This window comes from Elephas maximus, chromosome 1 (genome assembly GCF_024166365.1).
Source record: "Elephas maximus indicus isolate mEleMax1 chromosome 1, mEleMax1 primary haplotype, whole genome shotgun sequence".
Taxonomy (NCBI): Eukaryota; Metazoa; Chordata; class Mammalia; order Proboscidea; family Elephantidae; genus Elephas; species Elephas maximus.
Window position 1 is genome coordinate 223,492,362 of NC_064819.1, and position 15,252 is coordinate 223,507,613.

General features: G+C 41.3%; 1 protein-coding gene and 1 pseudogene across 7 annotated transcripts in view; both read left to right on the top strand.

The window, feature by feature from the left end:
- The window catches only part of ESR1 (estrogen receptor 1), a 529,996-nt gene that overhangs the window by 378,078 nt on the left and 136,666 nt on the right, over positions 1-15,252 (top strand). The window lies entirely within an intron of this gene.
- LOC126058246 (uncharacterized) lies at positions 12,207-12,306 on the top strand (annotated as a pseudogene).

Below are 15,252 nucleotides of genomic sequence, written 5' to 3' on the forward strand. Positions count from 1 at the left end.
CTAATACAAAGAAAAAAAAAGAAACAGATTCATATACCCAGGTTGTCCCAAACATACTTAAAAAGATGTTTTACTAACTGAATCGAGTATCCACTTTTAAATTTAAATGAATTAGAATTAAAAATTTCGGTCCTCAGTCATAGCAGAAACATTTCAAGTGCTCGGTAGGCACAGGTGGCTAGTAGCTACCGCTCTGGATAGTGCAGCTCTGGAATGGCGGTTCAATAGGATAAGTGCTATAACAGACATGAGCAGAGAGCTCTGTTAAGAAGGAATCAATGAAGTGGGTCTTGAAAAACCAGTGAGAATTTACCAAGCAGAAAGGAAGAGGGAGAACACTCCAGGTGGATCTCCTAAAAGCATGTGAAGTAGCAACTGTAGACTCATTAAGTCATTTAACAATAATGTACTGGACCGGCAGTATGTCAGGGGGTAGGTGCTGGGACTCCGGTAGATGGACATAGTCCCTAAGCTCAAGATTACAATCTCAGTATCATTCAGGGCTCTGTTTTGCCGAGAGGTGGATATGGGTATGGCCGTGGGTGTGACAAAATGCTATTACTTCTCATGGTTCACATTTCTAGTTTGTCACTTTCAGCTTTTCCTTGTGAATAAGCTTTTGTTTTGAGCCATAAGCAAATTAATTTTGCCCATTTATTTCCCCAGTGAAATGCTTTTCTATTTTTTTTCCTTTTAAATAGTCTCATTTTATTGCCTGTGATTGGAAAAGATCACATAGCCTATACTATGTTTTCTATGGCGTCTGAGGTCTACTAGTCATTTGCTTGTTGATATTTCAGTTGTCCGCCAGAGTCAAGCCAAGTTCCATTCCTTCAACCCTTTTATTTGAATGTCTGGGACCATGGATGAGAGTGATTGCTATTCTGTCACACGTCTAGGATGTTGGACCTTTCCTTGAGACAAATAGAAGATCATTTAGGTTCCGATGGCTCTTATTTCAGCTGTTAGCTAAAACTTTTATAGAGGTCGTATTTTGCAATCCTGAGCTCCCAGAAGGATCAGGAGTGCCTGGGTGGTGCAAATGGTTAACATGCTGGGCTGCTACTGAAGGGTTGGAGGTTGGAGGTGCCTTCCAGAGGCACCTTGGAGGAAAGGCATGATGACCTACTTCTGAAAAATCGCTATTGAAAACCCTGTGGAACACAATTCTACCCTGACAGACATAGGGTTGCCATGAGTTAGAATTGAGTCGATGACAGCTGGCAGTAAGTAAACCCTCAAACTTCTATTTCTATTCAATTGATTCAGTGTGGATTTTGCTTGCTGCTTTGTTTTCATCAGCAATCTCTAAAGATTAGGCAAAACAGAAATGAAAACAGACACAGAAAGCAAAACAAAACAAAACAAAACAAAAAAAACAGCCTGGTACATCTAGAAAGATCTTCAAGACTATTTTCTACAAGGTAATTATCTACTCCTTAAAAATATTCAGAGAAAGAGACTTGTGCTTCCATCCTTGGTTTTGGTTTTTTGTATCACATATTCCTTTTAGCTGTAGGAGTCCTTTCCAAAAATCTTGCCTCTATATGTATTTTCTCATTGGGAGTCTTTAATAGAAGGCTATTTATCCTCTAAAAAATATGGGTTAAAGTGAAATTAGAGACTTTTCATAGAAAGCTAGGCAGACCATTCAAACACAACTACAAAGAAATAACATGTCTAAGCAGGAGTCAATTTGAGAACCAAAATGCTTGAAATAACAAACTTTGTAATCAATTTTGGCACTTGAAGCTGGATTAAAATCAACAGTTATGACACCTATATGTACAAATACAGAGCATTTTACACAAAGTGTCTTTTACCTCTATGATTATACACTAGCTGGTATTCTCTGCTTTCAGCCAGGATGCATCTGTCGTCAGCAGTGATATCCCTTGTTCCACGTCCTCTTCAGAATCTGGCTTGAACTTCTAGAAATTCACTGTTAATGTACAGCTACAGCTCTTTTTGAATTATCTTCCACAAAATTTTGCTAGCATGTGATATTAATGGTATTATTTGATAATTTCTGCATCCTGTTTGATCACCTTTCTTTGGAATGTGCACAAATATGGATCCCTTGGTCAAGTCATTTGGCTAAGTAGCTATAAAGACTACAGCCAAGAAAATCTTAATGGGGCACATGAAGTCACTATGAGTTGAAATTGACTGTAAAGCACACACCACCATCAACATTTTTGCTTACTTAATTTTTTAAGTGATATTACATTTGGGGGATTAATGCGAATACGTGTATGTTTTGGAGAGGGAGAAGGGAGAGAAACATACATGTATGTTACGTTAAAAAAGAATAGTGGTAGTCACTGTAACAAAACCCCAGAACTTGAGTGGCCTCACACAAAAGTTTGTTCCTTGCTCACAAAACTGCTAATTGCAGGTTTCTGTGGTTGGTGGACAGCTGTATTCCACATGGTGAGTCAGAGCCCCAATCTCCTTCCTTCTGTGGCCATGTCATTTTCTGTGGCCTTCAAGTCCCCTGCATCTAGCCTGTTGATGAGGAAAGTGAGGGTGGAGGACCCATGCTTCTTAGCTGCCTTGGTCTGAACCTGACATACATCTCTTCTGCTCACATTCCATGTGCAAGAACTAGTGACATGGTGGCACATGGGTGCAAGGAAGGAGGCTGAGAATTGGAGTACCTGGATCAGCAGGTTCTTCTCGGTGCTAAGTTGTACTATGGGAAAGGAGCATGGATTCTCTTGGACAGTGAGTTGTCTCTGCAGACTTGAAATGAAGCTCTTCAGCCTTGTCTTTGCAGCATCATACAATACAAATAAATACATGACTAGTTATCATTAAAAAGAGTCCTTCAGTGGTATAAATGGTTAAGCACTCGATTGCTAGCTGTAAGGTTGGTGGTTTGAACCCACCCAGAGGCACCTGAGAAGACAGGCCTGGTAATCTGCTTCCAGAAGGTCACAGCCTTGAAATCACTATGGAACAGTTCTACTCTGTATACTTGGGGTCACCATGAGGCAGAATCAACTTGATGGCAACTGAAAACAACAACAGTTATCATTAGATGTCAGTCAACAGGTAGATTAACCTTCCTATCCATTTTAATCCTGTAATTTATTTATTTTTTGCTACATATTATACATAATGAGTGTATTGGAAGGTGTCTTTAAGCAGATGTATGAATCAGTATTCTACGCTACAAGAACAGTTAGTTGTCCAAAGCCACATGGTACCATCAGGAGAAAGGCTAGAACCCATGTCTTCCGAATCCAGTTCCAGACTTCTTTTCAGTGTACTAAGTTTTTGCCTAATGTTGCCCTAGTTGTTGTTGTTAGGTGCTGCCCAGTTGGTTCCAAGTCATAGCGACCCTAAAGGACACAGCAGAACTGTCCCATGGAGTTTCCAAGGAGCAACTGGTGGATTTGAACTGCTGACCATATTGGTTAGCAGCTATAGCTTGCTGAAGCTCTTAACCACTTCCCCACCATGGTTCATGTGATCCATTAGGAGAATGGTATTTAAAAGGAGAATGCTAAGCAGAGAACCCATTTCACATTAGCTCTATCTTGATTTTTCTGTGAAGACGTGATGAAGGCAAATGCTGACTTAGTGCAGCCTCGTGTTCCTGAACATCTTTACCCATATCTGAATTATTTCTTAGGGGAAGCATTTCTTTTGTGGAGTTTGGCTTTTAGTTACATTTTGAGTTACATTAGATGTCGGCAGTAGTTGGAAATTCAGAAAGACTTCAACACCAAAAACATTTATTGAGAAGAATTTTCTAATCTCACCCGTTATGTGCTGTGAGGGACAAACCAATACGTGGTTTCTTCTCTCAGGGGGCTCAAAATACGGTTACAGAAAACTAAGAGCCAGAAATAGTATATGATTAGGGGCAAAATGGATGATAGAGAAGTGTTAAGGGCGTTTAAAGAAAGGTCTAAGATAATCATAGATTGGAAAGAAAACATTTCATAGAAAATGAACTGTGAACTGGTTGTTGGAAGGTGGATCAGATTTCTCTAGACGGCGTGAAGAAGGGCAGGGGAAGACAGGAAAAGGACGTGTTAGTGGAAATGGTATTGTGAACAAAGACTTGGAAGTCTCCTCTTCTGCTTCGTGTCTTATGACACTGCCTCTCGTGTCCTGTGTCTGCAGCTCTGAAGTTCTATATCTGCATCTCTGAATTGCTTAAGTTTCCCTGTGCACCTTCCCCCTCCTGGCCTTTGCATGTGCACTGCCAGGCTACCTCATCCAACACAAGAGCTCTCTTGGCTGCTGTTCCCTCTCATTTGATCCTTTCCACCACCTCCTATTCCAAACACCCTCAAACTCCTTGCTGACTTCCTCTTTCATTTTTTTAAACTGGCATGAGCAGGCTATCACCTCTTCAAGGAAACTTTCCCTGACACCACGTTGAGTTTCCCCGAGCTTCCATGCCTTTTGTACACATCTCTATTACCACATCCATCATTTTGTTTTCTAGTCGTCTGGCCACCCAACTAGACAGCTCTTTGAGGACAGAGGTTTTGTCTTACTCATTTTCATAGTCCCAGAATTTTCAGAGTACCTGGCATATGCATTGCAGTCAAGTCAATTCTGACTGATAGTGACCCTATAGGATGGAGTATAACTGCCCCATAGGGTTTCCAAGGAGTGGCTGGTGGATTCGAACTGCTGGTCTTTTGGTTAGCAGCCAGGCCCTTAACCACTGTGCTATCAGGGCTCCACCTGGCACATAGAAGGTAATAAATGTTTTTTGAATGAAAGCATAAGACCAGGAAGAAATAGCATGTCATATTCTAGGGACAAGTTCTTGAGTGGCGCAAATGGTTTGTGCTTGACTAGTAACCTAAAGTTTGGTGGTTTGAACCCACCCAATGATGCCGTGAAAGAAAGTCCTGATGATCTACTTCCATATAGATTACAGCCAAGAAAACCCTAGGGAGCAGTTCAACTCTGTAACACACACGTCACCATGAGCTGGAATGGACTCGATGGTGATGGGTCGTTCTGGGGACGTTCAAGAGGCCTTCCTGGGGACAGGGCATTGTGGCTTAGGGGATAGAAAAGGATTGGGGCTGAGGAGATTGAGAAAGCTGAAATGGGGCAAGAATGCAAGGGGGTTGAATTTCGTGAAGTGCTTGAATTTGTGTTTTTTAGGCAGTGGTGAACCACTGAAAACTTTTGAACAGATAAATATCTTTAGTATCCGTGTTATAAGAATGATTCTTTTTGTGGCTTATGTGAGGGAAACTGTGCTATTACTTGCACCAATGGTAGAGAAGAGAAGCAAATTAAAAATGGATTGGAGTCTGAGGAAATGGAGAGGGTCAAGTTTTTTAGAAACATGCCTGATATACTATGTGTTAGTCACTGATTGTAATGCCTGCATAGGGGCACACTGTATTGTAGAGTTAAACATAGCAGGTTTACTAATTTCAGTTATTTTTGCTTAAATTGTAAAATATTGGTAGGAGGGAGAACCAGAGTCACCCCTCTACTTTTTAAAGGTGAAATTATAGAGGAAACTGAACTTTTTATGAGAGAAACTGTACTTCATTATATAAATAATGTAATGTTTTTCAGATGGTTAATTTATAGACTGGATGTTCTGGCTCTTGTACAATCTAATGCCTTTAAAAAAAAAATTAAAAACATAGTTTTTATGTAACTAAAGATCTGTAAATGAGAGAACCGCCTTGAACCCTACTGAGATAGTAAAACCACACCCAGCTTCCCAAGTGCTGCTGACATACTACCCGATGGGACACTAAACACCTTTACATTACAACCAGTGAGGTCTGGAACACAATGTGTCGATTGAATATTATCTCCTGTTCTTGGTCTGCTGGCCCAAAGCAAGTGAGCAGGACCTGCCCCCTCTCACAAGTCACAGCTTTCTGACTGCCTTATGAAAGCCGAGCTACAAGGGACACAAGCCAAGGAAAGACCAGAGAATAGCGAGGACACGTAACTTGTTCCTGGGTTCCTGAGATCATGCCCAGGTTTCTTGTGGAGTGCTGTCTTCTTCAGTTCTCTGGCTTTGACCCCAGTTTTCTGCCCTTGGATTTTTGATATGCACAGCACTTAGCAACTCACAACAGCCTCTATTATCCACTGTCTCAATAGGACCTTTCAACAACCTGGCACGAAAAAAAAAAAAGTTGCCTTTTAGTTGACTCTTACTTATGGCAGCCCGTGAGTGTCAGAGGAGAACTGTGGTCCACAGCATTTTCAATGGCTGATTTTCAGAAGTAGAGCACCAGGCCTTGCTTCTGCAGTGCCTCTGAGTGAACTCGAACCTCTAGTCTTTCCGTTAGCAGCCAAACATGTTAACCAAGGACTCTGGCAGGACATATAGTGGATATTGATATCCTCATTGTACAGATAAGGAAATCCAGGTTAAGAAGGATTGAGTGGTTTGCTCTAGGCCGCACTGCTAGTTAGCAGAGAAGGAAGGATGTGCTCTCATGCCTCCCGTTAGACCAAGTTGTCACTCAGTTTGGTACTTAGTCTTTCTTTCTAGATTAAGCTGTACTAGGAATTCTGCCATCGATCTCTCTCCATTTTTTATACAGTATAATAATGGTAACGATAAATACTTACTAACTGCTAACTCTATACCAGGCATTATTCTAAATGTTCTATCTCTAGTAAGTTATTTAACCCTCCCAACAACCTGCGAGTAAGGTACAGTCAATGCTCATTATTTGTGAATTGTTTCTTTGCAAATTTGCCTTCTTGCTAAAACTTATCTGTAACCCCAAAGTCAACACTTGCGGCACTTTTGCAGTCATTTGTGGACATGCAGGTACACAGAGGGGCAAAAACCTTGAGTCAGCCCACAGGAGCGTTCTCACCTGAGGCGGAACAAAGCTCATTTGATATTCAGTAATTCATTGTCCCAGGGACATTGTAGAGCATAGCTACCGAAAACAACAAGAATTGACTCTATGGGCAAAATATTGAATGATTCAGGAAGCATCAAAGGAAAATGGAAAGAATATACAGAGTCGTTTAATACCAAAAAGAATTGTTCAACGCCCAACTGTTTCGGGGGTAGCATATGATCAGGAACTGATGGTATCGAGGTTCAAGCTGCACTGAAGACATTGGAGAAAAATAAGCCTCCAGGAATTGATGCAATGCCAATTGAGATGTTCCAACGAATGCATGCAATGCTGGAGGTGCTCACTTATCTATGCTAAGAAATTTGGAAGAAGGTCAGCTTAAAAGAGGAAGACACTCAATGAGATAAAGTGACACAGTGGCTGCAACAGTGGGCTCAAACATGGCAAAGATTGTGAGGATGGCCCAGGACTGGGCAGTGTTTCTGTTGTGCAGGGGATTGCAATGAGTTGGAAGCAACTCGATGGCACCTGACCACAACAACATTCTTATCCCTGTTTCTTTAAACACAGAGGTGTTAAGGAAGGTGCCCAGGGTCACAGAGGCAGCCTGATTAGTGGCAAACATCTAGGAGTTCTCCATTTGAGTGCACATGTTCTGCATGATACTGTGTGTTCTCATGCAAATACCATCCTCTGTCTAGGCCTCAGTTTCCTCATCTATAAAACAAATGGACTGGACTATAAACCTTTCCAGTTCAAAGGTAGATTCTCTGGTTCTCACGGAATATGGATGACTTTAATCCCGGCTCTTTGTGATAGGAACCTTAGCGGTTTAAAAAATAACGTGCACCAAATTTGTTGTAAACTTTCCAAATGTACTCTCTGGCCTCTCTTGTACTTCCTGATAGCCTGAGCAACCCTAGCCAGATACAAAATCAACTCAACAAAAACTTGTTGAATTCAGTTGCAAAAAATTTCCCCAAATGAAACCAAAACCAAAATATAAGGGCTCACTGGTGTCCTTATGGTGCTAGGTCGGGACCCATGGGTGATAAGCCCTCTCCCGCTGGCTACCCATGTGTGACAAGTAGGTGGCATCAAAATGCCTGTCATCAAAAGTAAGTCTAGGAAACTATGCTGCAGTAACCAAAGAGGCTTTCTTGTTTCCTCTTTGTGCAGTACAGTCCATTCTAACCCACTCTAAGGAAGCCTGTTAAGTCACATTTTAAAAATACCTTTACCATCAGCAAAGAGATGTTCATTGAGAGAGAGACACACTACAGATAGACAGACAGATACTAGTTAAGGTTGCCCATTTTTGCTTAGGGTATTTTCGTTGGAGAATTTATCAGTGGAAGAATCAATTTCATCAGTTTTTAAGGCAAGTTTCTAACTTTGACTCAAAAAATCAGCCTTCATCAATAGTACTTAAATAATGTCATTTTCCCAAACGTGAGGAGGAAAACATTATGCCCTTTATGTTCCCTTACACATTGTCAGTGTTTCACAAACACCCAACTGGAGTCTTGTTTAGGGAAAATGCAAGGAGAGTGAGAATTGAGTGGAGCAAGGCTCCCAGAATTGGCAAAATACCAATTGAGGCGTTTCAACAAATGCATGCAACACCGGACACACTCACTTGTCTATGCCAAGAATTTTGGAAGACAGCTACCTGATCAACTAACTAGAAGAGATCCATATCTGTGCCCATTCCAAAGAAAGGTGACCCAACAGAATATGGAAATTATCAAACAATTTCATTAATGTCACACCAAAGTAAAATTTACTGAAGATCATTCAAAAGTAGCTACAGTAGTATATCGACAGGGAACTGCTAGAAATTCAAGCTGGATTCAGAAGACAACATGGAACCAGGGATATCATTGCTGATGTCAGATGGGTCCTGGCTCAAAGCAGAGAATGCCAGAAAGATGTTCGCCTGTTTTATTGACTATGCAAAGGCATTCACTTGTGTGGATCGTAACAAATTATGGATAACTTTGCAAAGAATAGGAATTCCAGAACATGTAATTGTGCTCACGAGGAACCTGTACATAGACTAAGAGGCAGCTGCTCAAACAGAACAAGGGAATACTGTGTGGTTTAGGATCAGGAAAGGTGTGTGTCAGGGTTGTATCCTTTCACCATACCTTTTCAATCTGTGTGCTGAGCAAATAATCCAAGAAGCTGGACTATATGAGAAGAACAGGACATCAGAATTGGAGGAAGATACATTAACACCGTATGCAGATGACACAAGCTTGCTTGCTGAAGGTGAAGAGGACTGGAAGCACTTACTGATGAAGATCAAAGATTACAGCCTTCAGTATGGCTCGCACCTCAACATAAAAAGAAGAGAGTCTTCACAACTGAACCAATAAGCAACATTATGATAAAGTGAGAAAATGCTGAAGTTGTCAAGGATTTCATTTTATTTGAATTTACAATCAACACACATGGAAGCAGTAGTCAAGAAATCAAATGACGTTTTGCATTGGGAAAATCTGCTGCAAAAGACCTCTTTAAGGTGTTCAGGACTAAGGTGTGCCTGATCTAAGCCATGGTATTTTGAATTGCCTCCTATGCATGTGAAAGCTGGACAATGAATAAGGAAGACTGAAAAAGAATTGATGCCTTTGACTTTTGGTGTTGGTGAAGAATATTTAATATACCATGGACTGACAGAAGAACAAAAACAAATATATCTTGAAGAAGTTCAGCCAGAATGCTTCTTAGAAGCAAGGATGACAAAACTTTGTTTCATGTATTTTGGACATGTTATCAGGAGGTACCACTACCTGGAGAAGGACATCATGCTTGGTAAAGTAAAGGGGCACTGAAAAAGAGGAAGACCCTCAACAAGATGGATTGACACAGTAGCTGCAATGATGGGTTCAATCATAACAATGATTATGAGGATGGCACAGGACCAAGCAGTGTTTGTTCTGTTGTACATAGGGTCACTATGAGTCAGAACTGACTCGAGAGCACCTAACAACAACAACAACAACGTTTTGAAAATGACAATCTGTGTGGAAACCAGCCTCTAGAAATGGGTAGTGACCCTGTATCCAAAACTTCTGAATGCATAAAAGGGCTTTAGACTGCTGGTTATGGGATAACTAGTGGCTTCTGGCCTATTGGCTTGAGAGCCCACCTTTCTGCCATCCATCCATCCACCCATCCACCCATCCCCCCACCCATCCACCCACCCATCCACCCATCCACCCACCCACCCACCCATCCACCAATCTGTTCAAGAATTACTTGAACACTTGGAATCATAATGAACCCTACTCCTAATAGTAAGTTAGCACTTACTGAGTGATTACCAGGTACCAGGCACTGTTCTAAGCACTTCATTTGCTAGGTTATCTACTTATTGTGGTAACCCTGTGGGGAAGGTACTTTGATTATCTGCCTTTTCAGATGAAGAAATTGAGGTATGAAGAAGTTAAGTAACTTTCTCAAGGTTCCTCCATTATTAAGTGATTTAATTAATTATTAAAACAAAGCTGTCTGTTCTAAAGGCTTCAGTCTTAACTACTCACAGTGTAGTACTCACAGCTTGGTCACATTAAATATTATCTACTTCTGATGCATTTTCCTTTGAGGAAAGACCTCATCTATCAAAAATAGTAAAATCTTTTCATAAACAGTGTACTTTTGTTTTCTTAGTTGTTGTAGTGTGCACGGAACAGTGTGCTTATTGGCACATAAAGGGCAGAGAACTCAGCACTGCCTGCTGTGGTTCCGCGGTGGTTCCACAGAATCACATTCAAACTTCCCAGCAAGGCCTGAAGCCAGTTGCAGTGGACTCAGTTAGACTCCTGGTGACCTCATGTGCGTCAGAGTAGAACTGTGCACCAAAGAGATTTCAGTGACTGATTTTTTGGAATTCGATTGCCAAACCTTTATTCCATGGTGCCTTGGGTGGACTTGAACCACCAACCTTTCAGTTAGCAGCCAGACGTGTTAACCGTTTGTCCCGTCCATGGACTGCAGCAAGGCGTTAAGACCTCCCCAGTTTGGCTGTATTTCACCTGGACCAATCTTTTCTTCTCTCCAAACACACGCTTGGCTTTAGCTGTCATCCAGATGTGCTGTTCTCACTCCCAACTGCAGCTCTCACTTGTCTGTTTTCCAAGTTGCTTCCTCGGCAGGAAGTGTCTCCTCTGCCTAGCTGTCTTCACTTGCATTCATTCTAGTGTCCACACCAAAGCCCCACTGCTTTAGTGCACCTGTTTCCCAGCTGACTCTCCTCTCCTCTAAAGGCGTTTAAGCTTGCAAGTTTTATGCCTGGATTTGGGTAGCAAGTCTTAAAGTGCCTTAGTTAGATATCTGTAATATAAGACCATGTCGTATACCTCTTTGTATATCATTCACTTTACAGAATTGAACGTGATAAGCCTGTGTATGTAGAAGGCAAAATTAGAACTTGGGGATCCCTCCCAATACACACAATAAGTTAGAGCTCTCTGTGTTTAGCCTCGAGCACAGTGCCTTGCATATAATAAACCAGAAAACCAAACCGATTGCTGCCGAGTGGATTCTGACTCATAGAGACCCTGTAAGACAAAGTAGAACTGCCCTATAGGGGTTTCCAAGGAGCGGCTGATGGATTCAAACTGCTGATCTTTTGGTTAGCAGCCATAGCTCTTAACCACTGTGCCACCAGGGCTCCTTGCATGTAATAGGCCCTCAATAAATATTGGTCGGATGAAATTTTGCGTTCTATTGTTTTTCCTGAGCAAACCTGTAAGGATCACACTCTGAGTAAAAATGTAGGGCATCTGATCTTCTGGGTTGTTTCAAACAGGTAGGAGGCTAGTCACTGCCCATTAACAACAAAGGAGATTTTTGTAACAAAAGGATTTCCAGCTCATCTAAAGGTGTTATTCTCATACTTGATCCCAGAGGGCAAAACAGGGCACAAGCAGGTACTGTCTGTCCTTATATAAGTGCCTTTCTAGTCCAGGTTAGGAGCCCCTGGGTGGCACAAACGGTTATGTGCTTGGCTACTAACTGAAAGGTTTGTGGTTGGAATTTACCTAGAGGTGCCTTGGAAGAAAGTCCTGATCGTCAACTTGAGAAAGGTCACAGCCAATGAAAAACCTATGGAGCACAGTTCTACTCTGAAACACTTGGGGTTACTGTGAGTCAGAAATGACTCGAGGGCAGCTGGTTTTCCTAGTAGTCCAGGTTTAAAAAAAAAAGAAGAAAAGAAAAAAGAACATCTCACTGTTTATTGTTTTGCTTGGTTTGTCTAAACTTATTGGATAGGGTTAGATTTGATCAGTATCAGCATATGTCTACTTTCTGAGTTTTCTCATAATATACTTACTCATTTATTTATTCATCCACCCAACTAACATTTAATTTATACATATACTAAATTGGAATGATACAGAGAAGATTAGCATGGCCCCTGCGCAAGGATGACATGCAAATTCGTGAAGCATTCCATTTTTGGAGCCCTAGTGGCACGGTGGTTAAGAGCGTGGCTGCTAACCAAAAGGTCAGCAGTTGTGGAATCCACCAGCCGCTCCTTGGAAACCCTATAGGGCAATTCTACCCTGTTATATAGGGTCACTGTGCGTCAGAATCGACTTAATAGCAATGGGTTTGCTTTTTCTTTTCTTTTTTTCACTAGTGAAAGGTTCTGTGGTGGACCCTTCAAGAAATAGAAATTGAGACATTCCGGCATTGCAAACTTAAACCTTGAGCTCAAGTTAAATGATCTCTTTCTGTAGTGACCTTAGGAAACTGGGAATGCTTTTTACACTCTCATCAGAAATTTTTTTTTCAGTCACAGCCCCAGTGCAAAATGAGACAGAAGACGAGAAGGATCCCAGAGGGTTAAGATTGCAGCTGTAGTAACTTCAAACAGACAAGTGCAGCCTGTGACAACTGTTAATACTGATGCCTCAGGAGAAAAATACGCCTGAGAAGTAATGCACAGAAAAGCTATGATTGCTGGAAGCTGAGAGATCCAAGAATCTATTTTTCAGCAAACCATCCTTCCACTTTCTTGACACCGACTGTGCTTTTAACAGGGCAAAAGGCATCTGAAATTTTTGTTAGAGTTCAAAATTAAAATCATGTTCACTTTGCTAAAACTCCACTGGATGGAGCAGCAGAAGAGAAAAACAGACAGAAATGAAGGGGCGTAAAGGAAATGGGAAAGCCTCAGAGATGCCACAATCCTGAGAAGACTAGAGGGCGAGCTGGTGAAAGCCAGCGAAAGGTGGAAAGGAGAAACCACTTGGAGGTGTCCCGAAAATCATCCACAAGTCACGGGAGGGGACGTCCCAGCCTGTCTTAGTTATCTAGTGCTGCTATAACTGAAATACCACAGGGGATGGATGTAACAAACAGAAATTTATTTTCTCGCAGTTGGGAGGATAGGAGTCTGAATTCAGGGTGCTGGCTCTAGGGGAAGGCTTTCTCTGTAGGCTCTGGGGGAAGGTCCTTGTCTCTTTAACTTCTGTTCCATGGCTCCTTGATGATCTTCATGGGGCAAGGCATCCATCTTGTCCCGTCTCAGATCGCCTGCTTGCTTGTTTAATCTCTTTTATATCTCAAAAGAGATTGACTTAAAACACACCCTACGTTAATACTGTCTCATTAACATAGCAAACAAAACCCATTCCTAAATAGTATTATAACCACAGGTATAACCAAAAACCAAACCCATTGCCATCAAGTCAATACCAACTCACAGCTACCCTAAGGTAAGAGAACTGCTCCATAGGGTTTCCAAGGAGTGGCTGGTGGATTCGAACTGCTGACCTTTTGATTAGCAGCCAAGTTCTTAACCATTGTGCCACCAGGGCTCCAACTACAGGTAAAGGTGTTAGGATTCACAACACATGTTTTTTGAGGACACAGTGGAATTCATAACACAGCCCTTCTTGTTACTTGTTTACATTTCATCTGTCTGTTCTTCTGCTTGTTTTGGATAGTCTTTCAGGTTGCTTGCTGTCTGTGTTTTTTAATTTAACATCAGCTCATTGCTTTCATATTCCATTTAGCAAAAATGAGTTGTCTTTCTTGGCCTTGCTATTAGCAAAATTATTTGCTCTCAGGTGTACCACTTTTGTATTTTCTGTGTAATTAGAACTAGTCTTTATATTTTAGGGACTAAAATTCAAAATATTTACTCTTATAGTACATTGACCCCTGATATTTCTCTGAAGCATCTCAATTTGAGAGGGTATTAAATGATTAGGTAAAATTTAGTGGTAAATAGAACATTTATACATAGCCACAAAAAGAGTAAGCCTATCTCAGCAGACTGTAAGTGAGATATTATTGTTGCCAACAAAATCGGCATTAATGTTTTTTCTCCTTTCTTTCTTAGCTCCTCTCAAACATTCACCCAGAATCTTTTTTGAAAACCAGTATTGTGCAAAACTCAGTGGTAGGTACTTTGGGTAAAGCAAAGAGATTTCAGACGGCATCTGCCTCTCTAGAAAGTCCAGTACCAGAGATGACCCAATAAGTCATACACTGGAGGGGTAGGATCTTCTAAAACTGGGGATAGGTTAAAGAAGATGATTTGAAACCTTTTTCAGTCAACCAACTTCGTTTTTCCGAAAGTGTGTCATTGAGCATGCACAGTCTTGCAAACTCCAGATAGAGACTATGTCATTGGTCTCCTTAAGCCAGTGTAATCGATTCTTATGTGATCCATGATCCCTCATGTATGCATGCTTAGGACCCGTTTTTATCCTGTCAGCCTGGAGGTGTTCTTCACACTCACTTGCTATTCCATGGAGAGCCCCTTTACATGGCTGCGTGCCTTTTAGATGACTTCGTTTTGCTATCAATTTCTCGTGCTAAAATTTCCTCCAGTAGGAGGGTGGACAGCTCTTACTTCATCTGTTCCAGCCATTCCTCATAGTGGTCACGTCTGGGTCCATGGCTGGGTTGATGTCTGTTCTCCTGGCCCAGTCCTCGGCTGACTGTTTATGTTCAGGCGCCAGCGAAAGCTTTGTACATTGGGCAAATCTGTGTGAGACGTTTGAAAGACGAGAAGCATCTGTTTTTGAGGTTTCACCTATCTTGAAACAGATCTAAATCTTGAAATCTGTTAACTTCTTGCTTGAAAGTAAGATTTTGCTTGAAAGTAAATGAAATGTATTTCAATTTTTTGTGCTCTCTCAAGGCCATTTTATAATTTATTCACTTGGTAATCTTTTTTATTTTTGGGCTTGCCATTTACCTTTCATCTTCAATCCTGATGAATTTTCACAAACATTCTTTAGTTAGGTAAAGGATATTTGATATTTCCCTTAACAGTTTATGAAGTGAGTCATTAAAAGCAGCTCGTGTACATGCTCTTAAATAGCAGTTGCTTTACCGGCTCTGTGTTACAACCTTTTATCCAGATCTCCTTGTGTCACGTGTACAAAGC